Below are 18,665 nucleotides of genomic sequence, written 5' to 3'. Positions count from 1 at the left end.
ATATAAGTTAAATAAGCAGGGTGACAATATACAGCCTTGATGTACACCTTTTCCTATCTGGTCCCATCACTTCATGGGAAATAGATGGAGAAACAGTGGAAACAGTGTCAGACTTTATTTTGGGGGGCTTCAAAATCACTGCAGATGGTGATTGCAGCCATGAAATTAAAAGATGCTTACTCCTTGGGAGAAAAGTTATGACCACCCTACATAGCATATTAAAAAGCAGAGACATTACATTGCCAACAAATGTCCATCTAGTCAAGGCTATGGTCTTTCCAGTAGTCATGTATGGATGTGAGAATTGGACTGTGAAGAAAGCTGAGTGCCAAAGAATTGATGCTTTTGAACTGTGGTGTTGGAGAAGACTGTTGAGAGTCCCTTGGACTGCAAGGAGATCCAACCAGTCCATTCTAAAGGAGATCAGTCCTGGGTGTTCTTTGGAAGGAATGATGCTAAAGCTGAAACTCCCATACACTGTCCACCTCATGTGAAGAGTTGACTCATTGGAAAAGACTCTGATGCTGGGAGGGATTGGAGGCAGGAGGAGAAGGGGACGACAAAGGATGAGATGGCTGGATGGCATCACAGACTCGATTGACATGAGTTTGGGAGAACTCTGGGTGTTGGTGATGGACAGGGAGGCCTGGCATGCTGCAATTCATGTAGTTGCAAAGAGTTGGACATGCCTGAACTACTGAACTGAACTGAACAAGTCAGAAAAACTGAAATCCAGACATATTATGTCTATAGCATTTCCCTTGTTAATTTGTTTTGAAAAAGAAGTTAGTCCTGCCTGATTAGGTCTCAATGGACCCATTCTGGCCCCTAAGTTTTACAATCTATCTTGTTCATGAACTATCAGAGACTTTTGCCTAGGAACATACTTTTAAGTCTGTAATTTGTAACATTTGCCTTCTTTTCCATAAATACATGTCTACTTTCTATTCAAGTCATAGGTGGATTAACCTGTGTATAGTTTGACTTTGCACAATTAAATCATGCAATGTATTATAACCTTGATTAAATGGACATATGATGAAAGGACATAATGCTTCATGTCTTTGTGTTAACTAACATCTCTGTTCCTAGCTTCAGACTTGAGACTTCTTGAGAGCAAAAGGTAAAGATGCCTTACTTACCTGAAAGCAAATAACAAAACTAATTAACCCTGATTCCCTTCTTGTCCAAGGTCTATAGTTAAAGAGTCTTTGTCTCAAGTGGGCTTCAAAGCACTTGTCTAGATGTGTTTAAGTTTGCTTCTTCTGCTCTGTGATTTGATCATGATAGACTTAAACATCACTAATAATCCTGTGTATAAATCTAATTTTTCTGGCTAGTAAGATTTGAAAGATTTATTGCATCAGTAAATTAGAAAACTGAGTTTCACAAACACATAAAATTTCTTCCATCAGGAAGATTCTGAAATTATTAGAAACCAAAAATGAAGTGCAGGAAGGGGCTTTAAAACATGGCTATCACTGCAGACTTATGGGCAGAATCAACTTGCCCTTGGGACCCAACTCTTTTGCCTGCAACTCTCTTCCTGAACTCAAGACTTCCCATCTTTCCTGCTCTTGCTGGGTTAGAAGTTCTTGGCACCCTGTGCCATTTGCTTCATTTCCTGGTTGGTTGGTTGGTTCTCTGGTTGGTGACATGTGTGTTCCTAAATTGGATTCTCACGAAGTTAGCTTTTCTCCTCCTATCTTTGGGCTTCCCTCATAGCTCAGTTGGTAAAGAATCCGCCTGCCATGCAGGAGACCCTGATTTGATTCCTGGGTCATGAAGATGCCCTGGAGAAGGGACAGGCTACCCATCCACTATTCTTGGGCTTCCCTTGCGGCTCCACTGGTAAAGAATCTGCCTGCAATGCAGGAGTCCTGGGTCAATCCCTGGTTGGGAAGGCTACCCACTCCAGTATTCTGGCCTGGAGAATTCCATGGACTGTACAGTCCATGGAGTCACAAAGAGTTGAACATGACTGAGCGACTTTCACTCACTCACTTTCTACCATGAAGGAAAGTTTGTCCTCTCCAGGCTCAGAACTCTCAAGGATGCTCTTTCTTAGCAAATGAATGTCACCAGTGACTGTCCTACAGTCCCTTGCTGAAACCCCTCATACTGATCAATCCATCCCACTTTGTAAGCCCTCATTCAACAACTGAGTTGATAAAAATCAAGTCAGTTTAAATAAAAATGAGAATGTCAATAAAACTCAGCCTCAGTCTGATGATAGCCCATTGAATCCATCTAGATGTGATACATTAGGACTGGGTGATGATTTAGAATAACCATGTTGACTAAATGTCAGGACTCTAGAATGAATCGTACTTCTAGTCTCTGTGTCCTTGGCAAGCCATTTCTTTTCTCCCAGCTTAAGCTTTATAATCTGTATAAAAAGATATTTGACTAGACTGTCCTCAAGGTTCTCTTTAGCTCTCAAGTTCTGTGGAACTACATACCTATTGTAAAGTTTCCCATTATTAACCTATAACATTTATGTGTCAGAGCCTGACTCAGCTAATGGCAGTATATTCACAACTTTGGAGGCAAGGAAAGACTGTCAGGACTTAAAGAAATTGAACAAAATTTTCTTTCTTCTCTCCCCACTTTTCCTGTCTGTTCTTCAAGTTTCCCAATTATGAAAGTATTATGGTGAAGGAGAAGCTCCTTTCCAGCCTAAACGGCACTGGGGAGTATGGAAATGTCATGACAACGCCTGTCCTCAGTTGATCCAGCCCAAATTTGCACATGCAAGAGCTTCAGATAGCTATCCCAACTTCTGGGTGTTCATCCAAGCCAAACCTCGGAGTCCTTGGACTCAATCCCTTTTTGTAAGCAGGAATAAATTGAGAATTGCATTTTCTTTCTGTTTAAAAATGCCTCAAAAACTTTGGGGGTAAAACTAACCCATACATGAAAACAGCCATCCCCTCATGTATAATATACCCTTGTACTGTTATCCATACGTGTCCCAGTGACCACTGGAAATGCATTGTAGAACGCTGAACTCTTCCAAAACATCAAGAGGAGGCCAGTTTACTAGAATGTGATGATGTCAGTGTAAAAGTAGCTAAAAGAATAAGGTCACCAGGAGAGACTACTGACTTGTCTCAGCGATGGCTTTGGCTAGAGTGACCCACTGCATGGTTTTGCCCATGATCTGATCACAAAGAGTCATTTTTACTTACAGGCTATATTAAATAGATGAGACAGTTTTGGTAGAGTTAGGGAGAAGGGACTTCATTGCTTAAAATCTTTAAATGATAACAGCTTTTACAATTTTTTTCCATATAACATGCCATATTTATGAGACAGTGAAGGGGTAGGGGTCAAAGGAAATGAAAACAAAGAAAGGATTCAGAAGAGTAGGAAGATCTGGCCTTGACAAGACTAAAAAGATTTAAAATTCTCCATTCTATGGTGTATTTAAAGCATTAATTCATTTTCCAAAAGTTTCTGTTCACTGTATCCCAGGATCTGATTTAATCCAAAGTCAAACAATATGTTGATTCTGTCTCTATTTACACGTTCATTCATTCAGTAAATGTATTTATTGACTGTATTCTGTATAGGGCATTACATTAAACATTTGGAGAGTGTAAAGATATACAAAGCATAGCTCTGCACTTTACAATCTCATTGTCCAGAGGGGAGACAAAATCATATGCATATGACTATAATACATCACTCTGCATTCACTATTACAGAATTCATTAAAGAAGAGGCATTCAAAAGTACATGTTAAGATGTAAAGGAATGAAATCCCAGGAAGAAGGAACAGCATGGGAACAGGTGGAGACAAAAAGTACAAAGATATTTTAGGGGATGACTGGATCAGTGTAGCTGGATATAGGGGGAGTAGCAGGGAAAAACTTGGAAAGGTCTGAGTATGTTGGGGCAAGTTATGAATGACTTAAATCTCACACTGACAAGTCTGGCCTTTGTTTACTAGAAACAAGCAGTCAATGGTGGTTTGGAACAGGGAAGGCTATGTTGCTTTCAGAACACTGATCTCAAAACTGGATGCAGGACTGATGAAGTCGGTGAGGTTGGGGCCATCGTGATCAGTTACAGGACTTTCAGTTGGCTCAATGCAAGATAATAATGACCACACCTATGTAGCTAATAATTAAGAACTACAAGAACATGGATGGAAGAATTAGACACTATATATGCAGAAAGGGCTTCCTTGGTGGCTCACACAGTAAAGAATCTACCTGCAATGTGGGAGACCCAGGTTCAATCCCTGGATCAGGAAGACTCCATGGCAAAGAGAATGGCTACCCACTCTAGTATTCGTGCCTGGAGAATTCCATGGAGAGAGGAGCCTGATGGGCTACAGTCCATGGGGTCACAAAGAATTGGACACGACTTAGCAACTAAACCACCACCATGCAGAATGAGAGAATTCTGGAAAATTCTAGAATTCTTAACTTGGATGACAGAAACAATGTGGCTCCCCTAGGGATGAACAGTATATGAGTGATAATATTAACTCAATTTTAGGCATTTAATGTATCAGTGAATCATTTTGCTGTATACCTGAAACTATCACAACATTGTTAATTGACTCTACTCTGACATAAAATAAAAAGTTTAAAAAAATTTTTAATGCTTAAGGAGTTAAAAAATATTTGTCACTGTGCCTATGAGAAATCTTACTTTTCAAACTTAGTTTGAGCTGCTGCTGCTGCTAAGTCGCTTCAGTCGTGTCAGACTCTGTGCGACCCCATAGACAGCAGCCCACCAGGCTCCCCCATCCCTGGGATTCTCCAGGCAAGAACACTGGAGTGGGTTGCCATTTCCTTCTCCAATGCATGAAAGTGAAAAGTGAAAGTGAAGTTGCTCAGTCATGTCCGACTCTTGGCGACCACATGGACCGCAGCCTACCAGGCTCCTCCATCCATGGGATTTTCTGGTAAAGCCTAGTGACACCTTCTTATTGTTTGTTTATAAATACATGCCAAATTCCAAACAAGAAGGAAAACAGAAGCACTTCGTGTTTTCTCTGTCTAATCATGAATTATCCAACACTCATTCACTTCTATTGATTTGTCCCCATTGTTGGAAATAATCAGAACAGAGCACAGAATAGGTCCACAAAGCATATTCCGTCCTTGCTACCACAGGCTGTGGGTCACAGCTCCAGAATAACCAACAACTGGAGGAAATGCACTCAGTCTGGATTGAGATGTCATTAGCATCAAGCCCAGAAAAGGACTTTCTATTATCAGTGATCATGGGAATAAATGACTCCCCAAGGAAACAGTGTCTTCTCTTAATAGCTCACACATTATCCAGGTTAGTTTGATCAAGTGGAGCAGAGTGAGCAGCTAGCAGGAATAAAAATTACTGAAATGATAGCAAAGACAAAGCTTCTATGGAAAGGAAAAACTGAGGCACAAAGAAAACTAAAGGTTAACTTTTTAAATAGAAATTAGGAAGGGGCTTACATCTTGAAATATGTCTGCGTCTGTTCTTATCCATTCCAATGCCCAGTTTTTTAAAAATGAGAAGTGGGTGGAGAGGGAGGGATTTGGTCAAACCCTGTCTCTACTTTCCAACCTTGCCCTGTGGTAGTCTTTGGGACAGAGTTCTTCAACCATATTCTGCTAGGAGAAAAGGGTGTTAGAAAAAACCCTGGGAGGATGAGAGCTCCTCCTCATTTCCTGGCTACCCTTTGACAAGTAGGGTTCTGTTAAGGGTCAGAAGCTTCTATCTCATCTCCCATTTGGAGGTGATTGTAGAAAAGAATCTGCATACATGGGCAAACTGCAACTCAGCACACAGCTCGGGTTTGGCTTCAGTGAAGTCAGTTGTCCCATATCCTCTGATTGAGCACATTGTCAGGGAAAATATCAAAGCTCCTCACTCAGATGCTTTTAGCCAGTGATGATTCCGAAACAACCATGGGGACCCCAAAGTTGGAGCGGAATCCACATGGCCTTCCCACAGCCCTCAGGGGAGGTTCTTCTCTGGTTTCGATAGGTAACATATCTGAACAAGGACCCAGGCCACTTCTAATTAACATTCATGATTGTTAGCACCATTAACAGAAAGCTGGTTGTCATTGCACTCACTCAACACTGATGAGGACACTGGTGATTAATGACACAAATCGCAACCCACACTTGCATCCCAGGTGATGGTGGATGGAGCATTTCCACAGTCACTGCCAGCATGCTCTCACCAACAGATACCCAGGTTCTCTGTGACGTTACCTCCACTTACTGAGGAGGAAACTGGAGCTTCAAGAAATTAAATTATTGGCTCATTATTGGCTCAAGTCGGAAGCAGAACTAGGATTTAACCCAAATCTTCTGGTCTATAACCCTTGGATTTTTTCCTCACTATCCCACTCAGTAATTAAAGGTCATGTGCATAAATTGGCACATGTACCAAATTTAAAACCCCACATAATCTCTAATTGTCCCAAATACACACTCAACACTGGCCCAGTTCCACTGGGGGAAAAAAAAGTCAGTGAGGACGTGCTTTTGGTATGATGTGAACAATATACCTAGTTGAGGCACTGAGGCTTTCCACTTTGAGTTGATATCCTGGCAGTAAGCCTTCTATTTATTTATCCCACATAAAACCACTATTTTTCTAACTATCTACACTGTTATAGGCATGATACTAATTACATGAATCACAGCTCACATTTGTATACCAGTTGATGGTGGACGGGTTTTCTTTTACCTCTATAAATTAGGTTAAAGTATTCATCCAGGTTGTGGGTGTATTGAGAATGGTACTCCACAATGGGAAATGGAAACAGGCTAATCAATAACTGTCCTGAGGACTCTACTTTCAGGCTGCCCTTGAAGGTGGACTTCCAGCACATCTAATTAATGATTCTTCAAGCTATACAGAGCCTTGCAGAAAGAGGAGCAATTATTATCTTTCAATATGGCACAACAACCCATAGACTCTGCCATGCAATCAATAGTGAGATTTCACCAAGGACTTATTGGGTGGAAGACAGAAGCTGTGCACAGGAGGAAATATGGAACTTTTCCTTGGACTTGGAAGATCTGCATTCCAGCCCTGACTTTGTCAGTAAAGCAACCTTTGACAAGTTACTTAACCTGTCAGAGCCTCAGTTTTCTCCTCTATAAAATCGGGATGCCAATGGTAACCATGCAATGTAGAGATTACATAAGGTAGTCAAAATTATATTCCAGGAAGTGCTTTGGGAACTATTTCAGATAGGTGTAAATCACACTCCAGCTTTCATGGCCCGTCTCCCCCTTGCATATAGACCAGGGATTTGGAGAGGGCAGGCCCAGGTCACTTGTAATGGTCTCTCTCGTCGTTAGCACAGGGACTAGCTAGCACACTGCAGGTGATGAACATGCTGTGTGCTGTGCTCAGTCATGTCCGACTCTTTGTGATCACATGGACTGTAGCCTGCCAGGCTCCTCTGTCCATGGGATTTCCCAAGCAAGAATACTGGAGTGGGTTGCCATTTCCTACTCCAGGGGACTTTCCCAACCCAGGGATGGAACCCACGTCTCTTGTATCTCCTGCATTGGCAGGAGGATTCTTTACCACTAGCACCACCAGGGCAGGTGATGAATAGGTTTTTGTTAAACAATAGCCTGCATGTCCCCTTCCCTTTCTTCTACTTGCTTGTCACTCCATCTCCCCTTGACGACCCCCTTAACTCTTGGTTGCTTTATTAGGCAGCAGCTGCTTGCAAAGGAGTCATTATTCTACCGCTTTCTCTGCCTTGCCTTTTCTCTGGGCGGGTCAGCAGGCTATCTTGAGCTATTCAGATGAGACCACTAAGTACAGAGCATTGACCACCCACCCTACAGCCAAACTCCAGTCCTCTGGCTTAAGTGTGGTGACTGCAATTCCTTAAACAAGTGAGAAGCTTGTCCAAAGGAGAGCAAAAAGTTTAGCCTGGCTGAATTTCGAACCCACTATATGCTAGAAAAAGAAGGCACAGGAAGCCTCACCATGAGCTTGTATCAATAGCCCCAGTGTGAGGAGGCTCAAAGACTCTGGCCTAAAGCATGAGCTGCCACAGCGGTGAAACTGCTTCTAATTTTAGAAACATTAAATAACTGATAATGACACGACCTTGTTAAAGAACCATGTTGGGGGGAAAAAAAAAGGATACTGTTAAAAATAGCATACAATCTCCCAGCTGAAGATTCTAGGTAAAATATGGGTTCACATCCGTAATGTAGGCTCAAAATACTGAGACGCCCCACACAGCTGCCAAATATGTTCAAAGGAGTTCAAGGCTCATGTGTGTTCTGGAAGACATCCATGTTAAGCACCCAGCAGGGTGCCTCTTAGCATCCTTAAGGTGTGAGAATAGATAGAAGCGCTGGGAAAACAAAGAGAAAAAGGACAGTGTCATCAGCCCAGTGGTGGCTCCAAAACATGGTCATTTTTATATGTGAGGCCAGACTGCAGCATGCAGAACCTAGCTGGAGAAAAGCAGCCTTGAATAGTGCCGGGGAACATCCGAAATGTCGCTGCTGGCATCATATCAAACAGGAATCTGAAATGCAAAACCTAAAGAAAGCCAGCGGACCCCCATCGGGGAGGACAGCGGCATGGAAGTTGTGGCCGCCCTCGAAGGTAGACAGAACCCCAGACAGTCCCCACTCTGCCCATCCCCAAAGATAAGCACCTCTATGGCTTGGCTACCTTTCGGATCATTAAATGCTTTTAGCAAAGCTGTCTCCTAGGAGTAACCAGCTTTGAAAGCCAAATTGAAAAAGGTCCATCTGATCATGTAATTGGAGAGAAAGTAGGATCCGTGCCATGATAACACATTAGAGGCATTTGGAGATGAAAGGAAGAGGTGGTCTAATAATTAGCAGGGGCCTGAGAGCGGGGAGATGTGCTTCGGGAGGCAATGCCGGAATTCATTTAGCATCAGATACCACCAAGGTCTTTGCTCATGTGACTCTAAACACAGGAAGAATTCGCCAAAATGCCTTGGCTAAATCTCATCTGAATTTCATCGTAGCTACAAAATTCCCTACTGTACTGTTTAGAAGAATGATTCTCAGCAGGGTGAATTTTTGCCCCCAGGGGACATTTGGCAATGTCTAGAGACATTCTTTTTTATTTAAGAGTCCATCGATGGATGAGTGGACAACGAAAAAGTGATACAGGCATCCAGTGGAGTTTTTTTTTTTTTAATTGAGATAATGATTTATATAACATAATGTAAGTTTCACGTGTGCTGCTGCTAAGCTGCTATGTCGCCTCAGTCGTGTCCGACTCTGTGCGACCCCATAGACGGCAGCCCACCAGGCTCCCCCGTCCCTGGGATTCTCCAGGCAAGAACACTGGAGTGGGTAGTTTCATGTGTACAATATTCTATTTCTACTTCTCTATCCCATAGAGCATATTCATTGCCAAAAATTTAGTTTCTCCCTGTCACCATACAGTTGGTCCTCTTTACCCATTTACCTTCCTTATCACCTCTTTCCCTCCGGCAATGACTACTCTGTTCTCTGTGTCTAGGTGCTTGGTTTGGTCATTTGTTTTATTTATTTTTGTTTGTTTATTAGTTTTTATATTCCACAGATGAATGAAGCCATACAGAATTTGTCTTTCGTCATCTGATTTATTGCACTTAGCATAATACCTTCATGGTCTATCCAGATCACAAATGACAAGTTTTCATCCTTTTTATGGCCAAGTTGTATGCCATTATATGCATGTATATATATATATACGTACGCCACATCTTCTGTAACCATTCATCCATCTGTGGGCACTTGGGTTGTTTTCGTGTCTTGGCTATTGTAAACAATGCTGCAATGAACACAGGAGTACAAATATCTTTTCAACTTACTGTTTTCATGTTCTCGGGATAAATACTCAAACATGGAATTGCTGGATCATATGCTAATCCTATTCTTAATTTCCTAAGGAATCTTCATGCTAATTTCTGCGGTGGCAGCACCAATTTACATTTCTAGCAACAGTGTATAAGAATTTTCTCCACATCCTGGCCAACGCTTAGTTCTTATCATTTTGATAATAGCCATTCTGACAAGTGTGAGGTGCTTTTGATTTGCATTTTTCTAATAATTAGTGATATTGAACATATTTTCATGTGCCTGAATGTCTTCCTTGGGAAAATGTCTATTCAGCTCCTCTGCCCTTTTTTGAATATGGTTGTTTGGATTTTGTCATTGTTGTTAAGTTGTACGAGTTCTTTATATATTTTTGATATTAACCTCTTTTTGGATGTATCATTTGTAAATGTCTTCTCCCATTTACAGGTTGTCTTTTTGTTTTAATGATGACTTCCTTTGCTGTGCAGAAGATTTAGAGCTCGTTGTAGTCCCATTTGTTTATTATTGCTTTTGTTTCCTTAGCCTGAAGAGACATAGCTAGAAACATATTACTAAGAATGTCAAATAAGATATTGCCTATGTTTTCTTCTAGAAGTTTATGGTTTAAGGTCTTATACTCAAGTCTTTAATCCATTTTCAGTTAATTTTTGTGAATGGTGTGAAACATTTTTTGGCATGTAGCTATCAAATTTTCCCAAAACCATGTATTTAAGAAACTGTCCTTTCTCCATTGTATGTTCTTTGCTCCTTTGTGGTAACAAAACTGTCCATATATGCACAGGTTTATTTCTGGGCTTTTGATTTTGTTGTCTGGACACATTTTTGCTTGTCAGGGCTGCATACAATGGGCAAAGGGAGGCTGCTCAACATGCCATAATGCAAAACACGAGAAAGAATTATTTAGCCCAAATATCAATAGTCCCAATTTTGAATAATGGATGTTTTCTGATCTTTCATCCTTTATAGGCTTATTTTATCTAATTTCTTTTATGTTTATACCTTAAAAGGCAACACCCATTTAAAACAAAAGGAAATGGTTTACCTTATCATCATTATAGTAATGAAAAAGTCCCAGCAATTAAGAAGACATTTATTCATCTTCATTAACGGGCCCTAAATAATGGAGAGCTTGGGGGTGCAGCAGGAGCTTCTGTAACACAGTCAAAGTCAAGTAGTTTGAGATTTCAATTTGTTCCTGAACTTGAGGCCACCCAAGGACTTACCAGACACTTTCAAGGCCTCATAGCCTGAAAAAAAATGCTTTGGAAAAACCACATGTAAGAATATGTAATACCCTGCTTGCTGGCAGTGGGCAGGACCACACTACTGGCTGAAAAGATCTCGGTAGATGGGATTATGTAATTCTCTTCTTACAACCTTCAACAGCTCCCCACTGTACACGGACAAAATACTGTGCCATGTGTACCCTAATGTTCATTGCAGCACTGTTTATAATCGCTAGGACATGGAAGCAGCCTAGATGTCCATCATCGGATGAATGGATAAAGAACCTGAGGTGCACATATACAATAGAATATTACTTGGCCATAAAAAGGAGTGCATTTGAGTCAGTTCCAATGAGGATAAACCTAGACACTATTATACAGAGTGAAGGAAGTCAGAACGAGAAAAACAAATATTTTATATGAACGCATATATGGAATCTAGAAAGATGGTACTGATGAACCTATTTGCAAGGAAACGAGAGAGAATGCAGACATAGAGAGCAAACTTGTGCACACAGGCAAAGGGGAGGAAGGAGAGGGTAGGGTGAATAGAGAGAGGAACATGGAAACATACACACTACCATGGGTAAAAATATATAACCAATGGGAATTTGCTGTATCACTCAGGGAACTCAGACCAGGGCTCTGTAACAACCCAGAGGGGTGAGAGGGTGGCGGTGGTCGGCGGGGGGAGGGGATTAAAGAGGAAGGGGACACATGTATGTCTATGGCTGACTCATGTTTATACAGGCCAACACAATATTGTAAACCAATTTTCCTTCAATTAAAAATAAATAATTTTGGGGAGAAAAAATACTGTGCTGTTGCCCTCTGAGCTGCCTCTTACCCATCTCTCCAATTGTATCCTCTCCTGGATTTTACCCCAGTTGTCCTGTATTTTTGTCTTCCCCAGGATATAACTCTCCTCTCATGTTTCCTCTCTTGTTTATTTAACAGGAACTTTCTTCTGCCTGCAAGTTCCTCCACCATGCTTCTCATTTAACCCCCAGCATTCTCCAAGACTCATCTCAAACATCCACCACGTTCTCACCCTTTGTCCAGCCCTCAGCCTGAGTCTGGTGCCCCTACTGTGGACTCACCACAGCCCCTGTGCCCACTGCCGGTGTAACACCTGCCCCTCTCATCCTGAATTTCAACCTGTTTTGCATCGTCTCTGAGCACTTTGAACACAGTTCCTTTCTCAGCCCCTCAACTGCCTCTCAGACCCAGAGCAGGGCTTGGGTCCTAACAAGCGTTCAAGAACTATTTGGGAAAAGAATAGAGGGCAAGTAGAGAAGAAAGGTGACAAAGAGGAGAAAAGAAAGAAAAGCGAAGCATGGAAGGAAGGTAACAGGGAGGGAGGGAAGGAGGGCAAGTGAAGGGAGGGGGAAAAAGAGCACTAAGGAGGGAGGAAAGTTGGGAGGGGGAAAGGAGGAGATGGGAGTGGATGGAGAGAAGAAGGAGAAAAGAAAGGAAAAGGAAACGGAGATGAGAAAGCTTTCCTCTTGCTCCTGTTCTGATCTTGCAGATTTAAGACCCAAAAGTGCATTAACACTTTTTAAGAATCACATAACTCTTTCATAGCACTCACCACTTTGGTAATTTTAGATGTATTTGCAGGATTATTTACTACAATGTTGCAGGCTCCATGAGGTCAGCATCTGTGTTTTCACACACTATTGTGGTTTGAGTACACAGTGTGTCTATAAAAATTATTTGCTAAATAAATGGGAGGCTGGGCAGACTGGTTGGGCAGCAGCTAATTTTATTAATAAAAAGTCAGCCTCTTTGTCTTTTGGAAATAGATCTGGGAGTTTGGATTTGGTCATTTGACCTCCACCGAAACTTGTCCATATTAAAAAAAAAAAAAAGCCTGCTCTGCTTCCGGGCAGAACTCTTTGAAAACATTCAAGACAGTGGCATATACATTCTCACTTTAAAAATCAGTCCCAGGAGCAATTTATTACAGGGAAATTTCCTGGACTCCAAGAAGCACCTTGAAGTCAGGAGATGATTAATTTGATATAACTGAAGAGCTGCAAACATCTGCTCCCTGTTGACATCTGCCTCTCATTAGATTACAGCCCCCAGTCTCCCTCTGTATCGGGGGGCTGGTTTGTGTGTTGATCTGGTAACTCTAATTATATGGTAAGCCCGGTGCTCAAGGCCCTTGTGCCAGCCACCTGGTAGGGGATCAATAAAAACCTTGCTCTATTGTATGTGCTGCAGAGCCACCCTGAGCATCTGTAAGCCTTCCGTCACTCCTAAAGGATAGAAAGAAAAGATGGGAATGAGTTTGGTGGGCAACGTTTTTGTCTTGTGGCCCTGGTGAAGGCCATGTGTGGCTGAACCCAAACCCTTGGTTGAGTCAAAGAAATACATCAATTCCAGGAAAAATCTTCTGAATCTATTACTTCATATTTGGGCATCAGGTTTCCTAATCACTCTTTAATTGTCTCTCTTACTCCACTGTCCCTTTCCCGCTGGCTCTACCATCACTGCAATGGTTCTAAGACCTGTCTCTGATACTGAGCCACCCTGTTAGAAAGCTCAGAAGCTCTGCCTTGCCCAGGAGCAACACTGACTTCCTAGCCTTCAGGTGTAAGCTCATCACTGTCTGCAATAACCAGTTCTGCCCCAGGGTTCTACTTCACACAGCCTTTCATCACACAGGATGATGTCTTTCATCATCCGGTGTGACCTTCCCTTCCCAAGTCTGCTTGTGCTCTTTCACCTTTATACCTTAGCTTATTCACTCCACATGAAGCCCAGATGCCACATCACGTCATCTTGATTCAGCGCTGTGTCGACGCAGCCTAAACCCAGACACAAAAATGTAAAATTATTTAAATCTCTATGGCAGTCTTTCATAAACACACCAAAAGGAAGAACATGCTCAGAACACACAGGAAAACGTCCTAAAACCTATCTTTCCCTTTGCCTTTCTCTCATTTTCACCCTCATGCTCCAAGGCTGACTCAGATTCTCTCTCCTCCCCAGCACTCAGCTCCTACTCTAAGGCTGCCTTCAAGCCACCTCAGGTTCCTTTGTCTCCTGGCTTGACTAAGCTGTTCATATCCATAGCATGTCAGCCTCCTTGGCTTCTTTGAAATTTCCAGTGAAAGCCCCAGAGCTAATCCAACATGCATGGATTCTTTTCATTAGAAGACAGGGTAAGAAGAAAAGACTGAAATTTTTTTCTGAGACTTTGTCTTCTTTCTGTCACACTGACAATGCACACGCCGCCTGGAATGCTCTATGCCCATTTCTAGTTGTTACCGCCCAACTCAACCCCCACAGTCCAGAACAAAAGGTCCTTCCTCCTTGAAGATTTGATGATGTTCTCTCAGAGAACTTTGCACACAGTGTTCTTACTGTTAGCTTTTGGTGTCAATCTCTTATTTCTGCTTTCGAAAACTGTGACTATTTGCCTTTCCGTACCCACCTCAGTATCACTTCCTGGGAGACGAGTTTCCTCCCTTTCTTTACATCCTTGGTTTGACCACCTCTTTTTGTGTTTGTTTGGTTGGAGGGTTTTGTTTCATTTTGGTTTTGTGTTGGCTGTGCTGGGCCTTTCTTGCAGCATTCAGGCTCTTTGTTGAGAATCAGACTTTCTCTAGTTGCAGTGGGCAGGCTGCTCTTGTGGAGCGTGGGCTCTAGAGCGTGTGGGCTCAGTGGTTGCTGTGCACAGGGTCTCTAACTGAGGTGTGCAGCTTAGGTGCCCTGTGACACGTGGGATCTTGGTTCCCTGACCAGGGATCGAATCTGCACCCCCTGCAGTAGAAGGCAGATTCTTAACCACTGGACCACCAGGGAAATCCCTGACCATTTCTTTGATGCCACAGAAACCAGTAATAACTTGACAAATCACAGTGGATGTGAGTGGGTTATCTTCATCTGCTCAGGCTGCTATAACACATTACTATGGACTAGAGAGCTTATAAACAACAGAAGTTATTTTTCACAGTTCTGGAGGCTGGGAAGTCCAGTATCAAGGCTCTGGAAACTTCAGGGTCTGGTGGGAGCTGTCTTACCTGGTTCATAGATATTAATAGTTATCTTCTTGCTGTGTGTCCACTTGGTAGGAGTAAGCAAGCTCTCTGTAGATCTCTTTTATAAGGGCACTAACCTTGGCCATAAGAGCTTCACCCTCATGACCTAGCCATCTTCCAAAGGCCTCGCCTCCAGATACCAAAAATCTGAATGTGTTTGATGGGTAGTTACACATTGGGGATTAGGTTTTAGTATGTGAATTTGAAGAGGACACAAATATTCCGTTTACATCAGTAGGTTTTTAATATTGTCTCCCTCCAAACACATGTATACCTTGAAAACAGAGAAATCTCTCATTCATCTTACACCTCCAAATTTATCCAAGTACTTAGCCAAAGGTACATTATTTGACAAAGCTCAAAACATGTGCCTCTGATGACATGTTTGATAGCTTGTGTCTTCCCCACAATATCTGGTGCTGTGTTTTGCTCATAGTAGGTGTTCCAAAAGTATACTTGGAATTGAATTAAGTATCTTTGGAACATTCATCTTGATTGAATTTTTCTTTTTTTTTCTGATATAACTTTGTCTGCATGGTAATCTAAAAATATTGTCAATGTGAAAAGATGGTGGAGGAAAAACAAAGGATTAAAATTAAACTGGTTTGACCAGTTTCTTTCCCTCTGGATACAAAGCCAAGCTTGGAAGTTTGTCTGAGGAAATCCAGTCTCAGGCAAAAGCTAATAGACTGAGTGCGGGTCCTGCTGTAACCTGTAAGACCTTTCATTTCGGTATTAGAATATTCTATTAGGCTCATGTGGCTCCTTTGGCTAATGGTGACAGAAAATGTGACTCTAGGGCCACATAACTGCAAATACTACTGGCCTAGATGCTGGAACAGATTGATACAATTGGCAAACCCCACCTATGCTCCTCTCTGTAAGAAGGGGGAGAAAATGCAGTGATTAAACTTAATCACTCTTATGCACTGTGCAATTAATCTCTAGCAACCTAGGACTGCTCTCCAGACTCCGTAACTTACACCCAATCCACAGAGAGGGGCCCATTGACTATGCTTCCAATGTGGAATGGAGACTACACACAAAAATTCACTCATTCTTTTGAAATTCAGCCCTTCTTTTCCAATGGAGTAGGAGCTTGGAGGGAAGAGGATGTATTTTCCTTGGCAAAACTTTGGAGTCAGGAGTTCAGGACAGAGTCTGCCTGAGGGAAGCTGATACTGTTGGTTGCCTATGCACGCCCTTAGTTCCAGCCCCAGGGATGGGTCATGAACCTATTCCCCCTTGACAGCAACGAGTTTAGGTGATGGCATAGATGTAATTCAAGCCAATGAAGTATGAGAGAAAATCTGAAGGAGGATTTTGGGGAAAAGCTTTCCTTTAAAAAAAAAAAAGATACATAGGAAAACCTAATATCTCTTTTCCCTCTGGACCTTGCCATGCCAAGCTATGATATCTACAACTGCAGCAGCTGTCTTGCAACCAAGAGAGAAGCTAACCTGAGGACAAGGACAAAGACAGCAGAGGTGAAAGAAACAAGACCCCAAATTCCTGATGCCTTGCTACTGACTAACCAACACGGGTGCAGCCTTATCTCTAACCTTCTTTTTTTTTAATTTATTTTTTAATTGGAGAAAAGTGCCTTACAATGTTGTATTGGTTTCTGCCATACAACTAACTTTCTTATAATATGACATAATAAATTTCTTCATAGGGTAAGCCACTCAAAATCAGTATCCTTTGTTACTTGAGGCCAAAACACCTAAATATCTTTGGTTTATGGAATTAGTTGAAACTTTTGAAGATTATTTTTAAAGCATAGCTCTTGTACATGCTTCATCATAACTAACAGGTGAGCCCTATCCCTGCTTGGGCCAATTCCCCCTCATAGCCCTGGTTCTGCAGCCCTGCTATGGGCAGTGCTGTTGGCCTGCATACTCAGCTGGGTGGCCCACTGATTAAATGGGCTACACTGAACTATCAAGGCTACGTGTGTTCTCACTTCAGCCCTGTCTGGTTCCTTGTGACCCCACGGACTGCAGCCCGCCAGGCTCCTCTATCCATGGGGTTTTCCAGGCATGAATGCTGGAGTGGGCTGCCATGCCCTCCTCCAGGGGATCTTCCTGACTCAAGGATCAAACCCATGTTTCTGACGTCTCCTGCTTTGGCAGATGGGTTCTTTACCACTAGCACCACCTAGGAAGCCCCATATCGAGTCTATACACCCCTTAACTGTATGCCCAAATTGCACACCACTCCTCTTCTCCCTTAGACTTACAGAACACTCTTGCTAAATCAGCCCTCTGACATCTCTTAGAGAAAAGGGAATCTAGACCGTACGCAGGTAGAGGCAGAATAAATACAGGATCATTTCCATGTCCACCTATTCCGTTTATTAAGTTTCTGGTCACAGCCAACACTTGGTTAAACTCTTAATGAATTAAAGGGACAAGTTACCTGGCCTCCAGGTGACTTCAAGTTCTGAAAAGCCATTTTTCAGAAATTACCTAGGTGTTCCTATAGAATGCATCCATCTATCTATTTCATTTATTCAACACTTCATGAGCAGTTAACCTAGTCTATGCTAGTCCCTGGGGATACATTAATGAGTCTTTTATTCACTCAACAAATGAGTGTTTACTTTGTACCAGCCAGCGACTAGGGATAATATTGTGATGAAAAGAATATGTGAAATTTTTCCAAAAGGATTGTCTATGGTAAGGATAGACATTTATCATATATTCACGTGAATACTAGGTGAAGGGGAAGAATATGGCAATAGAGAATATTCTAGGCAAAGGGAATGGCAGGTACAAAGGCATTGAGGCCGAAGGGGTAATTCAGAAAATCAAAGCCAATGTCATTGGAGCAGAGTGAGCAAGGGGGAAACTGTTTCAAGGTGTGGTCAGACACTTTACGACAGTCAAGACATGGGAGCAACCTAAACGTCCACCAACAGAAGAATGAATGAAGACAATGTCGTACATGTATGTACAACGACAAATTACTCAGCCTTAAAAAAAGCAATGAGATAATGTCTTGGCAGCAACACGGATGGACCTAGAGATTATCATACTAGGTGAAGTCAGTTAGAGATGGAATATCACATGATATCACTTATACATAGACTCTGAAAAAAATGATACAAATAAACTTACTTATACAACAGAAACAGGCTCACAGACTTCAAACTTATTGCTTCTAAAGGGGAAAGGTTGGGGCAGAGGGATAAATTAGGATGTTGAGATTAACCTATCACACTACTACATATAATACAGATAATCAACAAGGACCTACTATATAGTACAGGGAACTCTACTCATTACACTGTAACAAACTGTATGGGCAAAGAATCTGAAAAAGGATAGGAGTGCATATGTGTATAACTGAATCACTTTACTATATACCTGAAATTGATGGAGCATTGTAAATCAACTATATTCCAATCTAAAATAAACAGTAAACTAACAAAATTTAAAAACTGGGGGCAAAAAGGATGTGACTGGAGAGGCAGGAGAAAACCCTAGGTCATGAAGTGCCCTTTCTACCATATTAAGGAGTTTGGACCTTTTCCTAAAGGTCCT

Source organism: Ovis canadensis, chromosome 2 (genome assembly GCF_042477335.2).
Source record: "Ovis canadensis isolate MfBH-ARS-UI-01 breed Bighorn chromosome 2, ARS-UI_OviCan_v2, whole genome shotgun sequence".
In the NCBI taxonomy this organism is placed as follows: Eukaryota; Metazoa; Chordata; class Mammalia; order Artiodactyla; family Bovidae; genus Ovis; species Ovis canadensis.
This window is presented reverse-complemented; position numbering follows the sequence as displayed.